Consider the following 16,440-nt stretch of genomic DNA (forward strand, 5'->3'; position numbering starts at 1 on the left):
TGAAAGAAAATGGACAAAGTGATCCTAATAGGTTCATTATATGCAACAGAAATTAATATATAAATTAACTAACTGAAAAGCAGCACATACTATGCTTTATTATTTTATTGTATTTTGAGGCAAATATTTATAGCACATACTGCTTTGGGAAATTGGATGTTTGCATTTACATTTAGCGGAAATTTGGATTTTAAAATCTTGGGTATCTACAGAAAATCACTTTTTTCTTAATACCTTAAATATATTATATATTGTACAGGTCTTGTAGGATCAGTCATATTTACATGAAACAAGGATATGAAATACCTTCCATCTCTGTATCATGTACTTATTCTATAGGCACTGCCTGTGTGATAGAAGGTGAGACTCACCTGCATGTCAGCTCCTGTTCATCTGTCCAAACTCACAGCACAAAGGAAATTTTCATAGAGGGAGCTTTTTCTCAGAAAAGTTTAATAATGGCTGTTGTGATCAGGATCCTATAGACGTAGACACATTCCCTAGCTATACTACATGTTCAGTGTTTTTATTACTCCAAAGACAGGGATGTGGTCTGTGTTAATTTATCAGGCACCCAGAATTTTAAAGTGATAAGTTTTGACACGAAGGTGAGGGGAGAGGGCTGTTGAGCACAGAAATTATGCAGGTCTGTGCAGTCCCATAAGCACAGGATTATGACACTGAGGTCTTGCATCTGTGTCGTCTCTTAGGTTTGCATGTAGAGGAAACTACACTCCAGTCAAGAAAAATGAACATAATTTTTCTAATGTTAGGAGAGATTATTGTCTATTCTTAAATAATGTCTTAATGTAAGTATTCTCTCTCACCAGCTGTGAAGGAGAAAAGTTTCAAAGTATTGTTTATGAAAAGTGACAGACTCTTCCATTCTCTGTCCCTGACAGAAAAAAGACATCCATTTTAAGAGATATATCAACCCATGCAGCATTGCCAATTCAATAGTGCATGGAAGTACTTTAGAGAAAAAGAACTGGGCAAGGTAGTTTGATAGTCAATATTATTTAAAAGCAGGAAAGAATATTCTTTAACTAATTTTAACCATATGTAAAAGTAAAAGAATTATGCTCTTTGGGAGCTGGTTTGTTTTTTCATATTTGTCATCAAAAGTTGTATTTTTTACTAGTGGTAGTATATGTATCACTATCAATTCCTATAAAACCTCTATATTCAAAATGACAAAAACTATTTTCCACTGTTATTTCACAGCTAGCACACATAATTGTATGTTACTTTTTGATCAGTGATTTTTCCTGGTGACCAAAACCAATTTTAGAGTTCATTGAATGAAGAGGTATTTTTCCTTTTCCATTAGTGAATTCATGAAAACTTTGAAAAATAAAGCCTACATCAGAATGCAAAAAATAAATTTTTATTATATACTTTATTTTTAAAAGTTAATCTTTATTGAGCCTTTGTTATGTGCAAGTGTTGTTTTAAACCCACACATATGTAACTCAGTCTTCACAATAGCCATATGAGGTGGTGCTGTTATTAGCTCCATTTTACAGATGAAGAAATTAAGTTGTAAAAAGGTTTAAATACCACAGCTGAACTCCAGAAGTTCTATTCCAGACCTACAGTACTCACCACACTGTAATACTCCAACTCTAGTGTTTGGTGCACTTTGGGAAGTAGAGTTGCTTTTGCTAGTGAGGTTGTGAGCTAATGGATGACTTTTTTTCATGAGATTTCCTACCACTAGAGCAGAGCAGATTATCTGGTAGGCTTATTTAATCACACAGCAAAAGTCCTGAACCCTAGTATCTGCCATACTAGTTTTCTGGTACCTGAGCCATTACATAATGATGAGTGTAGCATATAATCTCTTTTTAAGTCCTTTTTTTTCTCAGCCTGGAGTAAGAGAAGTAACATTTATTGAATATCTATCATGGGTAATATCTTTACATACACTATTTCATTCCATTTAACCTTCCTCAAAACTCTGTGATATAAGTACATTTATTCCAATTTTGCATATCAGAAGACTTGAGAAAGATTAAGTAACTTGTTCAAGGCCACAGAGCTAGTAAAATTGAAGCCAATTTACACCTCCTGCTCTAAAAGGAGAAAGAAAAAAGGAAAGAGGGCAAGATGATGGAGGTAGATAAAAGAGCACCTAACAGTGCTCAGGACCACCTCAAACCCTTTTCTGGAATGGACAGTATATAAATAAAATTTACTAAAGGAATTCTAAGAATAGTCAATAGTTAAAAGCAAAAGCACCTTTTATTTTTAACTTGGTCACTAACTATGTGCTGGGCCCTGAGAGAGTGTCTGTAGATAAAGTGGTGAATATTACAGACTAGAAGACAGACTAGAAGGAAATATAGGCAAATATAACTAGGATCTACAATAGAATGTGATGAGGATTATTATAGGAAGGTATAGGTTTTCATAGCTAGGGAACATGACCTAATTTAGGGGCGAGGAAATGCTTCCAGAATGACATAACATTTAAGATGAAATCAAAAAGGATAAGTAGGAGTTTCTAAAAATGATATTCTTATATCTCTTACAACATTGAATTATTCTAACCTTGCACTAAAAGAACAATAGGTGCTACATGGGAATATTAAAATATTCCAGATGATTTATATCAAGCATGTCATAAAGACAGCAACCTTAGGAATTCACTATTTTATTCTTCCTTAATAAAATAGGAAATAAATGCACATCAGGGATAAATGCAGATATGAAGTCCAAGACCTTGGTTTTATGACTCATTGAAAATTTAGGGATAATTTATTGTCTTCTAGCTCTCAAGTACTAAGAAGTGAGTATGAATCACTGAAAGGTTAATATGATTTTTGAAGAGAATTGCTTCAACCAGACCATACATCCTGGATCTGGCCAGGTGTATTGATCCACCTGAATCATTTCTGCCTGGTGCAATTGTGTGCTTTGTGTGGTATTTCTTCTCAAATAACTATTGGGGAAAAATTATCATTTTTAGATATTTTCTACTTTCAAAAGGGGTTTTTAAATAGTCAATATGGGGGAGACCTTCAAGATGGCGGAGGAGTAAGAAGACCTCAGACTTCCAAAAGGGCAAGAATATCCCCACATACCTGGGTAGGGCAAAAGAGAAAAGAAAAAACAGAGACAAAAGAATAGGGATGGGACCTGCACCTCTGGGAGGGTGGTGTAAAGGAGGAAAAATTTCCACACACTAGGAAACCCCTTCACTGGTGGGGACGGGGTGGGCAGGAGGTAAACTTCAGAGCCACAGGGGAAAGTGCAGCAACAGGGGTGCAGAGGGTGAAGTAGAGAGATTCCCTCACAGAAGATCGGTGACGACAAGCACTCACCAACCTGAGACACTTGTCTGCTCACCTATAGAGCAGGTGGGGGCTGGAAGCTGAGGCTCAGTCTTCGGAGGTCAGATCCCAGGGAGAGGACAGGGGTTGGCTGCATGAACACAGCCTGAAGGGAGCTAGTGAGCCACAGCGAGCCGGGAGGGAGTCTGGAAAAAGTCTGGATCTACCTAAGGTGAAAAAGACCATTGTTTCTGGGTGTGCAAGGAGAGGGTATTCCTTCCCTGTCTGCCTACAGAAGGCAGAGCACCGCCTAAACGAGATTCAGAGACGAGCATGAGCCGCAGCTATCAGCTTGGACACCAGAGATGAGCCTGAAACACTAAGGCTGCGGCTGCAGCCACCAAGAATCCTGTATGCAAGCACAGGTCACTATCCATATCCGCCCCACCCCCCCCAGAGCCTGTGCAGCCCACCACTGCCAGTGTCCCATGATCCAGGGACAACATCCCCAGGAGAACACACAGCATGCCTCAAGTTGTTGCAACGTCACACTGGCCTCTGCCACCACAGGCTCACTTAACATTCCAATTATAACTATAGTACCACTCCCTCCCCAGCCGGCCAGAGTGAGCCAGAGCCCCCTAATCAGCTGCTGCTTTAACCCCATCCTGTCTGGGTGGGAAGAGATGCCTGAGGGCAACCTACATGCAAAGGTGGGGCCAAAACCAAAGCTGAACCCCAGGAGCTGTGCGAACAAAGAAGAGAAAAGGAAATCTCTCCATGAAGCCTCAGGAGTCACAGATTAAATCCACACAAACAACTTGATGTACCCTGCATCTGTGGAATACATGAATAGACAATAACTCATCCCAAAACTGAGGCGGTGGACTTTCGGAACAACTGTGGACTTGGGGTTTGTTGTCTGTGAATGATTTGTTTCTGATTTTTATGTTTATCTTAGCATAGTTTTTAGCACTTGTTATCATTTGGTGGATTTCTTTATTTGTTTGATTGTCCTCTTTTTTAAATTATCATTACTTTTTTTAACATCTTTACTGGAGTAGAATTGCTTTACAATGGTGTGTTAGTTTCTGCTTTATAACAAAGTGAATCAGTTATACATATACATATGTCCCCATATCTCTTCCCTCTTGCATCTCCCTCCCTCCAACCCTCCCTATCCCACCCCTCTAGGTGGTCACAAAGCACTGAGCTGATCTCCATGTGCTATGTGGCTGCTTCCCTCTAGATATCTATTTGACGTTTGGTACTGTATATATGTCCATGCCACTCTCCCACTTTGTCCCAGCTTACCCTTCCCCCTCACCATATCCTCAAGTCCATTCTCTAGTAGGTCTGCATCTTTATTCCCATCTTGCCACTAGGTTCTTCATGACCTTTTTTTAAAAAAAATTCCATATATATGTGTTAGCATATGGCATTTGTTTTTCTCTTTCTGAATTACTCCACTCTGTATGACAGTCTCAAGGTCCATCCACCTCACTACAAATGACTCAGTTTTGTTCCTTTTTATGGCTGAGTAATATTCCACTGTATATATGTGCCACATCTTCTTTATCCATTCATCTCTTGATGGACACTTTGGTTGCTTCCATGTCTTGCAAATATTTTCTCCCATTCTGAGTGCTCTTTTTGTCTTGTTTATGGTTTCCTTTGCTGTGGAAAAGCTTTTAAGTTCATTGGGTCCCATTTGTTTATTTTTGTTTTAATTTCCATTTCTCTAGGAGGTGGGTCAAAAGGGATCTTGCTGTGATTTATGTCATAGAGTGTTCTGCCTGTGTTTTCCTCTAGGAGTTTGATGGTATCTTGCCTTACATTTAGGTCTTTAATCCATTTTGAGTTTATTTTTGTGTATGGTATTAGGGAGTGTTCTAAGTTCATTCTTTTACATGTACCTGTCCAGTTTTCCCAGCACCACTTATTGAAGAGGCTGTCTTTTCTCCATTGTATACTCTTGCCTCCCGTATCAAAGATAAGGTGAATTTTGTGCATGGGTTTATCTCTGGGCTATCCATCCTGTTCCATAGATCTATTTTTCTGTTTTTGTGCCAGTACCATACTGTCTTGATTACTGTAGCTTTGTAGTATAGTCTGAAGTCAGAGAGCGTGATTCCTCCAGCTCCGTTTTTCTTTCTCAAGATTGCTTTGGCTATTTGGGATCTTTTGTGTTTCCATACAAATTGTGAAATTTATTTTCTACTTCTGTGAAAAATGCCAGTGTTATGTTAATAGGGATTGCAATGAAACTGTAGATTGCTTTGGGTAGTAGAGTCATTTTCAGTGTTCATACTTCCAATCCAAGAACATGGTCTATCTCACCATATATTTGTATCATCTTTAATTTCTTTCATCAGTGTCTTATAATTTTCTGTATAAAGGTCTTTTGTCTCCTAAGGTAGGTATATTCCTAGATATTTTATTCTTTTTGTTGCAATGGTAAATGGGAGTGTTTTCTTAATTTCACTTTCAGATTTTTCATCATTAGTGTATAGGAATGCAAGAGATTTCTGTGCATTAATTTTATATTCTACTACTTTACAAATTCATTGATTAGCTCTAGTAGTTTTCTGGCATCATTTTTACGATTCTCTCTATATAGTATCATGTCATTTACAAACAGTTACAGCTTTACTTCTACTTTTCCAGTTTGGATTCTTTTACTTCTTTTTCTTCTCTAATTGCTGTGGCTAAAACTTCCAAAACTATGTTGAATAATAGTGGTAAGAGTGGGCAACCTTGTCTTGTCCCTGATCTTAGTGGAAATGGTTTCAATTTTTCACCATTGAGGACAATGTTGGCTGTGGGTTTGTCATACATGGCCTTTGTTATGTTGAGGAAATCTCCCTCTATGCCTACTTTCTGCAGGGTTTTTATCATAAATGGGTGTTGAATTGTGTCAAATCCTTTATCTGCATGTATTGAAATGATCCTACAGTTTTTCCACTTCAATTTGTTAATATGGTGTATCACATTGATTGATTTGCATATATTTAATAATTCTTTGATCCCTGGGATACACCCCAGTTGATCATAGTGTATGTTCCTTTTAATGTGTTGTTGGATTCTGTTTGCTAGTATTTGGTTAAGGATTTTTGCATCCAGCTTCATCAGTGTTATTGGCCTGTAGTTTTCTTTCTTTGTGACATCTTTGTCTAGTTTTGGTATCAAGGTGATGGTGGCCTCCTAGAATGAGTTTGGGAGTGTTCCTCCCTCTGCTATATTTTGGAAGAGTTTGAGAAGGATAGGTGTTAGCTTTTCTGTAAATGTTTGATAGAATCCGCCTGTGAAGCCATCTGGTCCTGGGCTTTTGTTTGTTGGAAGATTTTTAATCACAGTTTCAATTTCAGTGCTTGTGTTTGGTCTATTCATATTTTCTATTTCTTCCTGATTCAGTCTTGGCAGGTTGTGCATTTCTAAGAATTTGTCCATTTCTTCCAGGTTGTCCATTTTATTGGCATAGAGTTTCTTGTAGTAATCTCTCATGATCTTTTGTATTTCTGCAGTGTCACTTGTTACTTCTCCTTTTTCATTTCTAATTCTATTGATTTGAGTCTTCTCCCTTTTTTTCTTGATGAGTCTGGCTAATGGTTTATCAATTTTGTTTATCTTCTCAAAGAACCAGCTTTTAGTTTTATTGATCTTTGCTATCATTTTATTCATTTCTTTTTCATTTATTTCTGATCTGATTTTTATGATTTTTTTCCTTCTCCTAACTTTGGGGTTTTTTTTGGTTCTTCTTTCTCTAATTGCTTTAGATGTAAGGTTAGGTTGTTTATTTGAGATGTTTCTTGTTTCTTAAGGTAAGATTGTATTGCTATAAATTTTCCTCTTTGAACTGCTTTTGCTGCATCCCATAGGTTTTGGGTCATCATGTTTTCATTGTCATTTGTTTCTAGGTACTTTGTGATTTCCTCTTTGATTTCTTCAGTGATGTCTTGGTTATTAAGTAGTGTGTTATTCAGCCTACATATGTTTGTATTTCTTACAGATTTTTTCCTGTAATTGATATCTAGTCTCATAGCATTGTGGTCAGAAAAGATACTTGATACGATTTCAATTTTCTTAAATTTACCAATGCTTATTTTGTGACCCAAGATATGATCTATCCTGGAGAATGTTCTGTGCACACTTGAGAAGAATGTGTATTCTGTTGTTTTTGGATGGAATGTCCTATAAATATCAATTAGGCCCATCTTGTTTAATGTATCATTTAAAGCTTGTGTTTCCTTATTTATTTTCATTTTGGATATGCCCATTGGTGAAAGTGGGGTGTTAAAGTCCCCTACTATGATTGTGTTGCTGTCAATTTCCCCTTTTATGGCTGCTATTATTTGCCTTATGTATTGAGGTGCTCCTATGTTGGCTGCATAACTAGTTCCAATTGTTATATCTTCTTCTTGGATTGTTCCCTTGATCATTATGCAGTGTCCTTCTTTGTCTCTTGTAATAGTCTTTGTTTTAAAGTCTACTTTGTCTGATATGAGAATTGCTACTCCAGCTTTCTTTTGATTTCCGTTTGCATGGAATATCATTTTCCATGCCCTCACTTTCAGTCTGTATGTGTCCCTAGGTCTGAAGTGGGTCTCCTCTTGACAACATTTATATGGGTCTTGTTTTTGTGTCCATTCAGCCAGTCTATGTCTTTTGGTTGGAGCATTTAATCCATTTAAGGTAATTATCAATATGTATGTCTCTATTACCATTTTCTTAATTGTTTTGGGTTTATTGTTGTAGGTCTTTTCCTACTCTTGTGTTTCCTGCCTAGAGAATTTCCTTTAGCATTTGTTCTAAAGCTGATTTGGTGGTGCTGAATTCTCTTAGATTTTGCTTGTCTCGGAAGATTGTTTTTTTCTTTTTTTGTGGTACGCGGCCCTCTCACTGCTGTGGCCTCTCCTGCTGTGGAGCTCAGGCTTTATTAGCATGTCTCCAGACATGCAGGCCCAGCAGCCATGGCCCACAGGCCCAGCTGTTCCACGGCACTTGGGACCCTCTCAGACCAGGGCATGAACCTGTGTCCCCCGCATCAGCAGGCAGACTCTGAACCACTGCGCCACCAGCAAAGCCCGTCTGTAAAGGTTTTATGTCCTCCATCAAATTTGAATGAGATCCTTGCTGGTAGAGTAATCTTGGTTGTAGATTTTTCTCTTTCCACTTTAAATATATCCTGCTACTCCCTTCTGGGTGCAGAGTTTCTGCTGAAAGATCAGCTGTTAACCTTATGGGGATTCCCTTATGTGTTATTTGTTGTTTATTCCCTTGCTGCTTTTAATATTTTTTCTTTGTATTTAACTTTTGATAATTTGATTAATATGTGTCTTGGCATGTTTCTCCTTGGACTTATCCTGTTGGGGACTCTCTGCACTTCCTGGACTTGGTTAACTATTTCTTTTCCCATATTAGGGTAGTTTTCAACTATAATCTCTTCAAATATTTTCTCAGTCCCTTTCTTTTTCTCTTCTTCTTCTGGGACCCCTATAATTTGAATGTTGGGGCATTTAATATTGTCCCAGAGGTCTCCAAGACTGTCCTCAATTCTTTTCCTTGTTTTTTCTTTATTCTGCTTTGCAGTAGTTATTTCCACTATTTTTTCTTCCATGTCACTTATCCGTTCTTCAGCCTCAGTTATTCTGCTATTGATCCCTTCTAGAGTATTTTTAATTTCATTTATTCTGTTGTTCATCACTGTTTCTTTGCTCTTTAGTTCTTCTAGGTCCTTGTTAAAGGTTTCTTGTATTTTTCTCCATTCTATTTCCAAGATTTTGGATCATATTTACTATCATTATTCTGAATTCTGTTTCAGGTACACTGCCTAGTTCCTCTTCATTTGTTAGGTCTGATGGGTTTTTGCCTTACTCCCTCATTTGCTGTCTGTTTCTCTGTCTTCTAATTTTGCTTAACTTACTGAGTTTGGGGTCTCCTTTTCACAGGCTGCAGGTTCATATTTCCCATTGTTTTTGTTGTCTGTCCCCAGTGGCTAAGGTTGCTTCAGTGGGTTGTGTAGGCTTCCTCATGGAGGGGACTAGTGCCTGTGTTCTGCTGGATGAGGCTGGATCTTTTCTTTCTGGTGGGCAGGTCCACGCCTGGTGGTGTGTTTTGGGGTGTCTGTGGCCTTATTATGATTTTAAGCAGCCTCTGTGCTAATGAATGGGCTTTTTTTTTCCTGTCTTGCTAGTTGTTTGGTCTATGATATCCAGCACTCTAGCTTGCTCATCCTTGAGTGGAGCTGGGTCTTGACGTTGAGATGGAGATCTCTGGGAGATTTTCACTGTTTGATATTATGTGGAGCTGGGAGGTCTCTTGTGGAGCAGTTTCCTGAACTTGGCTCTCCCACCTCAGTGGCACAGCCCTGATGCCTGGCTGGAGCAACAAAAGCCTGTCCTCCACATGGCTCAGAATAAATGGGAGGAAAAAAGAAAGAAAGAAAGAAGAAAGAAAGAAGGAAAGAAAGAAAGAACAAGATAAAAAATAAAATAAAATTAAGTAAAATAAAATAATAAAAAATTATTAAAATAAAAAATAATTATTAAGATAAAAAATTTTAATTAAAAAAAAAAGGACAGACAGAACCCTAGGACAAATGCTAAAAGAAAAGCTATACAGACAAAATCACACACAGAAGCATACACATACACACTCACAAAAAGAGAAAAAGGGGAAAAAATATATATGGTTGCTCCCAAGGTCCACCTCCTCAATTTGGGATGATTCCTTGTCTATTCAGGTATTCCACAGATGCAGGGTACATCCAGTTTCTTGTGGAGATTTAATCCACTGCTCCTGAGGCTGCTGGGAGAGATTTCCCTTTCTTTTCTGTGTTCACACAGCTCCCGGGGTTCAGCTTTGGATTTGGACCCGCCTCTGCATGTAGGTCACCTGAGGGCATCTGTACTTTGCTCAGAGAGGACAGCGTTAAAGTAGCAGCTGATTCAGGGCCTCTGGTCTGCTCAGGCCATGGGGAGGGAGAGGTATGGATGCGGGGAAAGCCTGCAGCGGCAGAGACCAGCGTGACATTGCACAAGCCTGAGGCATGACATGCATACTACTGGGGAAGTTGTCCCTGGATCGTGAGACCCTGGCAGTGGCAGGCTGCACAGGCTCCCAGGAGGGGAGGTGTGGATAGTGACCTGTGCTTCCACACAGGCTACTTGGTGGCTGCAGCAGCAGGCTTAGCATCTCATGCCCGTCTCTGGTGTCCACGCTGATAGCCATGGCTTGCACCTGTCCCTGGAGCTCCTTTAAGCATCGCTCTTAATCCCCTTTCCTCGTGCACCAGGAAATAAAGAGGTGAGAAATTGTCTGTTGCCTCTTCGGTACCTCTAGACTTTTCCCCAGACTCCCTCCCAGCTAGCTGTGGTGCACTAGCCCCCTTCAGGCTCTGTTCATGCAGCCAACCCCAGGCCTCTCCCTGGGATCTGACTGAATCCCAAGCCTCAGCTCCCAGACCCCAACTGTCCCGGCGGGTGAGCAGACAAGCCTCTCAGGCTGGTGAGTGCAGTTCTGCACTGGCCCTCTGTGCGGGAATCTCTCCAGTTTGCCCTCCACACCCCTGTTGTTGTGCTTTCCTCCATGGCTCTGAAGCTTCCCCGCTCCTCCACCCACAGTCTCCACCCATGAAGGGGCTTCCTAGTGTGTGAAAAACTTTCCTCTTTCACAGCTCCCTCAAACTGGTGCAGGTCCCCTCCCTATTCTTTCGTCTTTTTTTTTTCTTTTTTCTTTTGCCCTACCCAGGTACATGGGGAGTTTTTTGCCTTTTGGGAGGTACGAGGTTTTCTGCCAGTGTTCAGTAGGTGTTCTGTAGGAGTTGTTCCATATGTAGATGTATTTCTGATGTATTTATGGGGAGGAAGGTGATCTCTGTGTCTTACTCTTCTGCCATCTTGCAGCTCTCTCTATTATTACTACTTTTAAATTTTGTTATTTTAATAACATTATTTTGTTATCTTAATTTTTTTTCTATTTTTCTTGCATTTTCTTCTGAGCTGTGTGGCTGACAGTGTATTGATGCTCTGGACTGATGTCAGGCCTGAGTTTCTGAGGGGGGAGAGCTGAGTTCAGGACATTGGATCACCAGAGACCTCCTGGCCCCATGTGATATCACTCAGTGAGAGCTCTCCCAGAGATCTCCATCTCAATGCTAAGCCCCAACTCCACCCAACCACCAACAAGCTCCATTGTTGGACTCCTAATGCCAAACAACTAGCAAGATAGGAAAACAACCCCACCCATTAGCAGAGAGGTAGCCTAAAATCATACTAAGTTCACAGACACCCAAAACACAACACCAGACATGGTCCTGTCACCAGAAATACAAGATGCAGCCCCACCCACCAGAACACAGGCACTAGATCCCTCCACCAGGAACTCTACACAAACCACTGAATCAACCTTACCCACTGGGGGCAGACACCAAAAACAGCTGGAACTACGAACCTGCTGGCTTTGAAAAGGAGACCACAAACACAGTAAGTTAAACAAAATGGGAAGAAAGAGAAATATGCATCAGATGAAGAAGCAAGGTAAAAACCCACCAGACCAAATAAATGAGGGGGAAATAGTCAGTCTACCTGAAAAAGAATTCAGAGTAAGTATAGAGAAGAAGATCCAAAATCTTGGAAATAGAATGGAGAAAATACAGAAAACATTTAACAAGGCCCAGAATAACCAAAGAGCAAATAAACAATGATGAACAACAAAGTAAATAAATTAAAAATTCTCTAGAAGGAATCAATAGCACAATAAATAGGCAGGAGAACAGATAAATGACCTGGAGGATAAAATGGTGGAAATAAATACTGCAGAGAAAAATATAGAAAAAAGAATGAAAAGTATTGAGGACAGTCTCAGAGACTTCTGGGACAACATTAAATGCACCAATATTCAAATTATAGGGTTCCCAGAAGAAGAGAAAAAGAAAGGGACTGAGAAAATATTTGAATAGATTATAGTTGACAACTTCCATAACAAGGGAAACGAAATAGTCAATCAAGTCCTGGAAATGCAGAGAGTCCCCTACAGGATAAATTCAAGGAGAAACACACCAAGACACATCTTAATCAAACTATAAAAAATTAAATTCAAAGGAAAAATATAAAACCAGCAAGGGAAAAGCAACAAATAACATACAAGGGAATCCCCATAAGGTTAACAGCTGATCTTTCAGCAAAAGCTCTGTGAGCCAGAAGAGGGTGGCAAGACATATTTAAAGTGATGAAAGGGAAAAACCTACAACCAATATTACTCTACCAGCAAGGATGTCATTCATATTTGACAGAGAAATTAAAACCTTTACAGACAAGCAAATGTTAAAAGAATTCAGCACCACCAAACCATCCTTTCAACAAATGCTAAAGGAACTTCTCTAGACAAGAAACACAAGAGAAGGAAAAGACCTAGAGAAACAAACTCAAAACAATTAAGAATTTGTTAATAGGAACATACATATAGATAATTACCTTAAATGTAAATGGGTTAAATGCTCCAACTGAAAGACATAGACTGGCTGAATGGATACAAAAACAAGATATATATATATATATATTATATATATATATATATATATAATATATATATGCTGTCTACAAGAGACCCACTTCAAACCTAGGGGTTCATACAAAGTGAAAGTGAGGGGATGGAAAAAGGTATTCCATGCAATGGAAATCAAAAGAAATCTGGAGTAACAATTCTCATATCAGACAAAATAGACTTTAAAATCAAGACTATTACAGGAGACAAAGAAGGACACTACACAATGATCAAGGGATCACTGCAAGCAGAAGATAAGATAATTGTAAATATTTATGCACCCAAAATAGGAGCGCCTCAATACATAAGCAAATGCTAACAGCTATAAAAGGGGAAATCGACAGTAACACCATCATAGTAGGATAATTTAACACCCCACGTTCACCAATGCAGAGACCATCCAAAATGAAAATAAATAAGGAAACACAAGCTTTAAATGAAACATTAAAAAAGATGGAGTTAATTGATATTTATAGGACATTCCATCCAAAAACAACAGGATACACTTTTTTCTCAGGAGCTCATGGAACATTCTTCAGGATAGATCATATCTTGGGTCACAAATCAAGCCTTGGTAAATTTAAGAAAACTGAAATCGTATCAAGTACCTTTTCGGACCACAACGTTATGAGACTAGATATCAATTATACGGGGGAAAAAAAACTGTAAAAAGTACGAAAACATGGAGGTTAAACAATATGCTACTAAATAACCAAGAGATCCCTGTAGAAGTCAAAAAGGAAATCAAAAAACATCTAGAAACAAATCACAATGGAAACACAATGACCCAAAACCTATCGGATGCAACTAGAGGAAAGTTTATAGCAATACAATCCTACCTCAAGAAATAAGAAAAATCTCAAATAAAAAAACTAACCTTACACCTAAAGCAATTAGACAAAGAACAACAACAACAACAAAAAACCCTGAAGTTATCAGAAGTAATCATAAAATCAGATCAGAAATAAATGAAAAAGAAATGAAGAAAACAATAGCAAAGATCAATAAAACTAAAAACTGGTTCTTTGAGAAGAAAAACTAAATTGATAAACCATTAGCTAGACTCATTAAGAAAAAAAGGGAGAAGAATAAAATTAACAAAATTAGAAATGAAAAAGGAGAAGTAACAACTGACACTGCAGAAATACAAAGGATCATGAGAGATTACTACAAGCAACTATATGGAAATAAAATGGACAACCTGGAGGAAATAGACAAATTCTTAGAAAAGCACAACCTTCCGAGACTGAACCAGGAAGAATTAGAAAATATAAACAGACCAATCACAAGCACTGAAATTGAAACTGTGATTTAAAAATCTTCCAAGAAACAAAATCCCAGGACCAGATGGCTTTACAGGCGAATTCTATCAAACATTTACAGAAAAGGTAACACCTATCCTTCTCAAACTCTTCCAAAATATAGCAAAGGGTGGAACACTCCCAAACTCATTCTACGAGGCCACCATCACCCTGATACCAAAACCCGACAAAGATGTCATACAAAACAAACTACAGGTCAATAACACTGACAAACATAGATGCAAAAATCCTCAACAGAATACTAGTAAACAGAATCCAACAGCGCACTAAGGATCATACACCCTGATCAAGTGGCGTTTATCCCAGGAACACAGAAGTTCTTCAATATACACAAATCTATCAATGTGATACCCCATATTAACAAATTAAAGAATAAAAACAATATGATAATCTCAATAAATGCAGAAAAACTATCAACAAAATTCAACACCGATTTATGATAAAAACCCTACAGAAAGTGGGCATAGAGAGAACTTACCTCAACATAATGAAGGCCATATATGACAAACCCACAGCCAACATCATTCTCAATGGTGAAAAACTGAAACCATTTCCACTAAGATCAGGAACAAGACAAGGCAGCCCACTCTCATAGCTATTATTCAACATAGTTTTGGAAGTTTTAGTCTCAGCAATCAGAGATGAAAAGAAATAAAAGGAATCCAAATTGGAAAAGAAGAAGTAAAACTGTCACTGCAGATGACATGATACTATACATAGAGAATACTAATGATGCTAGCAGAAAGCTACTAGAGCTAAACAATGAATTTGGTAAAGTAGCAGGATACAAAATTAATGCACCGAAATCTCTTGCATTCCTATACACTAATGATGAAAAATCTGAAAGAGAAATTAAGGAAAGACACCCATTTACTATTGCAACAAAAATAATAAAATACCTAGGAATAAACCTACCTAAGGAGACAGAAGACCTGTATGCAGAAAACTTATAGTTTATAGACACTGATGAAAGAAATTAAACATGATACAAACAGATGGAGAGATATACCATGTTCTTGGGTTGGAGGAATCCACATTGTGAAAGTGACTATACTACCCAAAGCAGTCTACAGATTCAGTGCAATCCCTATCAAACTACCAATGGCATTTTTCAAAGAACTAGAAGAAAATATTTCACAATTTGTATGGAAACACAAAAGACTCCAAGTACCCAAAGCAATCTTGAGAAAAAGAAACGGAGCTGGAGGAATCAGGTTCCCTGACTTCAGACTATACTACAAAGCTACAGTAATCAGACAGTATGGTAGTGGCACAAAAACAGAAATATAGATCAATGGAACATGATAGAAAGCCCAGAGATAAACCCATGCACATATGGTCACCTTATCTTTGATAAATGATGCAAGAATATACAATGGAAAAAGATAGCATCTTCAATAAGTGGTGCTGGGAAAACTGGACAGCTATATGTTAAAGAATGCAATTAGAACACTTCCTAACACCATACACAAAAAAAGAAAACTCGGGCCTCCCTGGTGGCGCAAGTGGTTGAGAGTCCGCCTGCCGATGCAGGGGATACGGGTTCGTGCCCCGGTCTGGGAGGATCCCATATGCCGCGGAGCGGCTGGGCCCGTGAGCCATGGCCGCTGAGCCTGCGCGTCCGGAGCCTGCGCGTCCGGAGCCTGTGCTCCGCAACGGGGGAGGCCACAACAGTGAGAGGCCCGCATACCGCAAAAAAAAAAAAAAGAAAACTCAAAATGGATTAAAAACCTAAATGTAAGGCCAGACACTATAAAACTCATAGAGGAAACATCAGCAGAACACTCTGTGACATAAATCACAGCAACATCCTTTTTGACCCACCTCCTAGAGGAATGGAAATAAAAACAAAAATAAACAAATGGTACCTAATGAAACTTAAAAGCCCAGCAAAGGAAACCATAAACAAGATGAAAAGAAAACCCTCGGAATGGGAGAAGATATTTGCAAATGAAAAGACTGACAAAGGATTGATCTCCAAATATACAATCAGCTTCTGCAGCTCAGTATCAAAAAACAAATAACTCAATTCAAAGATGGGCAGAAGACCTAAATAGACATTTTCCCAAAGAAGACATACAGATTGCCAAGAAACAAATGAAAGGATGCTCAACATCACTAATCATTTGGGAATCTAAATCAAAACTACAGTGAAGGGACTTCCCTGGTGGTGCAGTGGTTGAGTCCGCCTGCCGATGCAGGGGACATGGGTTCGAGCCCCGGTCTGGGAAGATCCCACATGCCATGGAGCGGCTAGGCCCGTGAGCCATGGCCGCTGAGCCTGTGCGTCTGGAGCCTGT

General features: G+C 38.8%; 1 protein-coding gene across 1 annotated transcript in view; it reads left to right on the forward strand.

Annotated features, from left to right (window-relative positions):
• Nucleotides 1-16,440, forward strand: part of NECAB1 (N-terminal EF-hand calcium binding protein 1) — a 232,355-nt gene that overhangs the window by 198,490 nt on the left and 17,425 nt on the right. The window lies entirely within an intron of this gene.

Source organism: Mesoplodon densirostris, chromosome 13, assembly GCF_025265405.1.
Source record: "Mesoplodon densirostris isolate mMesDen1 chromosome 13, mMesDen1 primary haplotype, whole genome shotgun sequence".
In the NCBI taxonomy this organism is placed as follows: Eukaryota; Metazoa; Chordata; class Mammalia; order Artiodactyla; family Ziphiidae; genus Mesoplodon; species Mesoplodon densirostris.